The following is a 5914-nucleotide window of genomic DNA, read 5'->3' on the forward strand; positions in this document are numbered from 1 at the left end:
AAATTTATGTAACAACAACAATAACAATAATAATAATAATAATAATAATAATAATAATAATAAATAGTCCACTGATATTAGCAATCAAAGAAAATTACATCACCATCCCAAATAAAACTTTAACAAAACATGCCAACATTATGGTCTAACAATAAAACAGCTTGTCAGCGTTCAGTTTTTTTGCAACAGCACAGCAGTAACCATTTAATACTTGCCACTGTCAACATTTATTTTACTAGTGTTTGGGCAAAAAACTTCAGATGTAAACATTTTAACATGGAAACAATTGTTCGTCTTTAAAAGTCCACAAAATATACATTCATCCTGCATTCCCAACTTGGATGATCTGATATCCTCGTGTTGGTGTTGTTCCCAGACCATCATGAAAATGTTGTCACATTGTTGTGACGTTATTCTTTTGCGCGCCAAGCCATTCGTGCATTTATGAAATTCCAATGTTGCAAGGACAATATCAATTCTGCTTACTGTTTATTAAAGGGTTACGGTTAGGGTTAGGGTCAGTTGATCGGCGGACAGAGGCGGTTTCACGCAGCTTAAGTACAGTTTTTTGTTTTACGCCGGTTTTTCCCGAAGTCGCAAAAGTATGACGTCACAACATTCTGATTGGTCACTTGCAATGTTGATCCTGGAACAACATTTAGTATGATGATCTGGGAACAACACCAACACGAGGATATCAGATCAACCTCCTAACTTACCCTTATTTTTAGTATGTATTGCAATTACCTTTACAATGCACACAATGTAACACAAACTGAATATGAACATATTTCCACCTCATAACAATATGCCTTGAACGCTAATATACACACCACCCTTCAACATTTCTGGTGCAGTATCATCTCTCAATTAAATCCTTTAAATCTCAATACTTTTGATTGTCTCTTACTAGCCCCCCACAACAGTAAAATCTCTCAAATTGTAGTAGTTTACAAACTTTTCAAAATGTTCTAAATTTCTCTTAAATGTAATTTTCCCGTTATCTGTCATTTACAAATTACCATTTTATTCCCATTCAGCCTCCGAAAAACTTCTGTCCATCTGACAGAACATTCATCATCCAAATTAAAGGTTGGCTTATTCATTCAGTGTATTCTTGAGCAACTGTACCTTGGTCAAGAGTATGCTGACATACAGATGAAGGAAGAGCTTCTGAAGTACTTCAAAGAAAGCTTTCAGTCTTGAGGTTAACTGAGATTCAGTGCATATATCCCACCCATTAAGAGTGCACATGCAGAGGCCAGGTCTTCCAGGTCATGCAGGACACACTAGATGGTTATACCCACATCGGCTGGAGGAGTGCTGGCATCAGCTCTTTCGATGGTAAAGATAGCAAGGGTAATTTGTTCCAGCTCCCTCTGAACAGCTGTAGCTTAGACACAAAAACATAGAAAAATGGCATCCAGTTTTAAAAAAAAGAAAGAAAAAGGGCCAAAGCTACCCTTTAATGACGTAAACACAATATTAGGAACATGCACCCCAGTGTGCCACTATTTCAGACTACAGATTCAACGATAAATATAAATAGTTTGGGTATACAAGAAGATTTCCCAAAACATTTAAACAGGTTCCATGCAAATTACAACAACAACAACATTACAACATGCAACAACATTAGTTATTCAAAATTTGGTTTAATACAGATAAAAAACTAAACTAAAATTACCAACCAATTATTCTTTGAAGAGGATGCTTGGGTCTTCATTCAGGTAAAAAGGTAGTGCCCTGAGGACACACTCCCTCCCCTTTTCAATACTTTCCTTCTGTAGAGAGTGGCAGAGATACAGGAAGAGAAAACAGATATACTTTAGGATGACAGAAACTCATATTATACGCAAAATGAATGACATAGCCACTGCACAGATAGACATGTACACAAGACCAACTAATCATCACATGGACATGAATAGTTAACCTGTTGGGCAGGGTTTCCACCACATTATATATGTCCATAATGGAGGTAAAGACAAACTAATACATCATCTTTTTTGCATTCAAAACATAACATAAAAACATTCACTTCTGGTTTAACCTAAATCAAGGGATCAGATTTTACATATGTTTAGGTAATTTAAATTTTCCAACGTTTTGAGTACCAAACTTTGTCTTGCTTAATATAAATGTAAGTGCACTGTGCAGCTACCATACACTAGCTGTTTAAATTTGAAAATGATCTTATTAGCCATAATATTTTGCTACCAACAGAATAACGCACCTGTGTGGCTGGGGCCAAAGTTTGTCTAATTTTCTTCCCTGCAACGCCTCCTTTTTTCTTGAAGACTTTTATGAGCTGGTCAGTGTATTGGTCAAGTTGTGTAAAAAGCCTTGGAACATGTGCAGCAGTAGTAATCCTCACATATTCTGCTTCCACCTGAAAATATGTCAACAAACACAACATACTGTACTGTAAATATACATACTATATGTACACATATACAAACTAAAACTAATGTAGTAAGACCTCATTAAAGCTATAATTTTAACACAAACATTTACACAAAATGCTAATGGAGCCATTACAGCTTTTATTGTTATTTATCAAGTTCCAAAAAATATTGATCACAGCTGATCTGAAAAGAATTTCATGCCTCAGGCCCTTGAACTGCAACCTTTACCATGGTTCAGATGTGGAGAAGAAATAACAGGGGCATGGGATGGGTCACAAAAGAAAACTTAACTTATAAAACAGTTTTGTTTTTAAAAGTATAACAGTTCACATACCACATACAAGCTCAGCAATACCACATACACCACATCAGTATAGGAGGGAGCAGGTAAAGGCAGGATCTGAGATTTATAAAGAAAAAAAATAATTAATTCCTTAATTTCAAGAAGCAAATTATTGTTTGAATTACAACTAAATAAAATACTACTCAGAAGAAAAGCAAGAGATTGACACTGCCATGTGCTAACTTTCTATAGAAGCAATTATCACCAGGTCTGTCGACCTCCATTGTCTGTCCACTCATATGTCTTGAATAATTTTATTTAAAAAATTAAGTGTGTACTTTCACAAACTGTAATTTATAACTACATTGATATGTATAACTCCGCTAGGAAACATGCTGTATTTACAGACCATTTTTACATAATACAGATTACTGATAGAGCAGAACAATGGTGTCACAGTGGCTTTCGCCCTTGACTTTTTGGATTTTAAATGTCACTTTATGCTATCCTTGCTATCCTATTCGATATTTCCGACTCTCGGATTACAGAAAAGGAATCCCAAGAAAGCAAATGGAAAAATAACCCCTTGAAAGAATAACCCCATGAACCCCTGTAGCTAATCCCTTAATAAAACAAAAAACAATAAAAATGTTTCTTACACAGTCCACAAAATAAGCATGTCCAGGACCCAGTAAAACTAATGTAAAACAAGCGCACGCAAATGATATAACATGTCTTGTAAGACAAACGCAAAATATAACCATGCTGGACATATAGATACTACACAACATAGTCAAAGAAAAAAAGTGGTCTTACCTCTCAAAGAAACAGTAGCTTGGCGCCAAAACAGCCTTTTTCAGTTAAATTTGAAGTCTTGCGCATGAGCAGGCACAAGCCGTGAAACCTTCTTGTTCTGCGCGGTTTCATTACAACTGTTTTTGCATTACTGCCACCTTGTGGATATACAAGGTATATCGATCCTAATTGACTTAACTTAAATGTTATGCGATCAAGTAACACATTAGTATTATGTACGTTGAATAATAGACACAATTACGTAGACTTGATTAGAAAAACATATGTTAACTTAACAAAAACATATATTTTAAGTAAAATGAAAATAAATAATTAATATACACTGAACAATCCACCTCATTCATTTTTTTGAGTGTAGGCTGAGATACAGTTTTCTGTGTTTGCCTGTTCAGAAAGGTGGTCTTGCCGCTCCCTCCTTCCCACAATACCTCTTGGCTGCACAGTTTAAATTTCTTACAGAATGGTTTATGGACGATCCGGATTCCATTTACCTCAGCGCTGAGTCCACTTCTTTAAAGGGTATCCGTTGCGGAACCTGCTATATATTTCCTCAGGTAAAGCCACAGTTCTAACACAAGATAATATGGTGCTAAAGAATATGCTCGTTATTTGGCGCAAAGTCAGGCGCCTGGAAGGATATTATAATTGTTTCTCCCTTCTTACTCCTATTCATGAAAACCCTGACTTCTTACCTGGTCTTCGGGCTGGTTTTGCGGACTGGTCTCAAAAAGGGATTAATACAGTGGGTGATCTTGTTCATGAGAACTCTCTTCTTACTTTTAATCAACTGAAAAGCAAGTTTGGTCTGACCAATAAGGATTTTTTGAAGTGCTTTCAGGTAAAGCACTATATTACTTCTAAATCGAAGGATTTTAATGGAGGGTTTGGTCTTTCTCCTATAGAATCACTCATGGTAAAAACTACCCAACTAAAATGTATCACTAAAAAGATTTATAACATTCTGTCTGATCTTAGAATGGATAATTCTAACAAAATCAAGGGCCAATGGGAATCAGACGTAGGCGCTATAGATGCTGAAGCTTGGGATGAGTTGTGTTGTCGTCCTTTTAAAGCCTTGGCATCTAATTCTATTTGGGAAAGGCAGTTTAAACTTATAAATAGGCTTTATATTACACCTGAGAAGAGACACATGATGTTTCCAGCTTTGCCTAATCTCTGTAACAAATGTCAGTCTGCTGTTGGTTCCTTTTTTCATTGTCTGTGGAGCTGCCCTGTTATTCTACAGTTTTGGAGATCACTCATAGATAAGCTATGTACTATATTTAATTGCCGACTGCATCTGGGTCCAAGGACTTGCTTGTTAGGACTAAATGATGAGCTACCTGCCGGCTTTCGCAGCAAAGATCTCCTTCACATACTGCTACACTACGCTCGAAAGTGCATTATGGTACTGTGGATTTCTGATAAGGCTCCATCTGTCAACCAGTGGCTACAGTCTGTGATATGTATTGTGCCAATGGAAGCCTTCTCTACAGCACTTAAGGACAAACCTTTCCTTTTCTATCGCATATGGGACCCTTTTTTGGGCCATCTGGGCACTCCCTCTGCTCAGAGGTTGAAATTGGGCTTACGGGATTTAGCCTGGCAACAAAGGGACGATTGTTAACCTTTTTCATTGTTTATTACTATTGGCTTTTTCTTTCTGCCTCCCACGTCCTGCTATACATGTAGATGCATCTTTGTCCTGTGTATGTATATGCTGGTGACTGCTGTTTTCCTGCTTTGCAATTAAAAGTTCAATAAAAAAAAAAAAAAAAAAAAAAGAAGAAGCGGCAGGCAGAGTTAAGAGCTCTGCCCACCCGGGGTAAGTCTTTTGACTTGTCCCCTTTTAGTGAATGAAAGCTGCCTAAAAGAGTAGTGACTCCCGCTGCCTCCCTTTCTTTAGTGCACCGAGGGCGCAGAACGCGGAGAGGAAGGCGAGGACGCCGCCGGGTTTCCCTCCTGCACCGCCTCACTGGATTTTTAATTCTTATACCGTGGCGGACGCCACTGGACTTTTAATGTTGTGTTTTATTGATTTTTATTGTGTTGTCCCCTGACCAGGGTTGTTTTAATTCATTTTACATTTTTAACTATTTAAATATAATAAATTATATTTTAATTATACAGTTTTTAATTCGTGTGCTTTCCCTTGGCGGCTCCACTGCTCTGTCCGTTTGGAGGAAGGTTTCCCTCCTTTAAAAACTCTGTGGAAAAAAAACATCACCTTCGCTCCGTTACAAAAGCAAACCACCTGAAAATTTTTAGCATTTTGTGTATCCCACAGATGTTGATTACCTTCTGCCAAACTTGTAGGGTGTGGGTTAACCAGGGGTTCCCCAGCTTTTCCAGCCGGCACATTAGACCCTTACCTGCCATTACAGCTTGTAGGGGGAATCGGTCCAAC

The 5914-nt window shown here is 37.5% G+C and overlaps 1 long non-coding RNA gene across 3 annotated transcripts; it reads right to left on the reverse strand.

The window, feature by feature from the left end:
• Positions 1 to 720: 720 nt before the first annotated feature.
• Positions 721 to 3854, reverse strand: LOC147329725 (uncharacterized). Of its 3 annotated transcripts, none has more exons than XR_015129001.1 (5): positions 3508 to 3854; positions 2743 to 2808; positions 2237 to 2392; positions 1692 to 1784; positions 721 to 1393 (listed from the first exon to the last, which is right to left on the reverse strand). It is a non-coding gene; the product is annotated as an uncharacterized LOC147329725 (long non-coding RNA). The 3 variants fall into 3 exon arrangements; XR_015129002.1 differs by lacking the exon at positions 3508 to 3854 and adding an exon at positions 3351 to 3375; XR_015129000.1 differs by lacking the exon at positions 3508 to 3854 and having other exon boundaries at positions 2743 to 3420.
• Between the last annotated feature and the right edge of the window lie 2060 nt (positions 3855 to 5914).

This window comes from Aulonocara sp. 'chitande type north' Nkhata Bay, linkage group LG5 (assembly GCF_057382095.1).
Source record: "Aulonocara sp. 'chitande type north' Nkhata Bay isolate Kocher_YH1m ecotype deep benthic linkage group LG5, A_spYH_male_GT1.1, whole genome shotgun sequence".
Taxonomy (NCBI): Eukaryota; Metazoa; Chordata; class Actinopteri; order Cichliformes; family Cichlidae; genus Aulonocara; species Aulonocara sp. 'chitande type north' Nkhata Bay.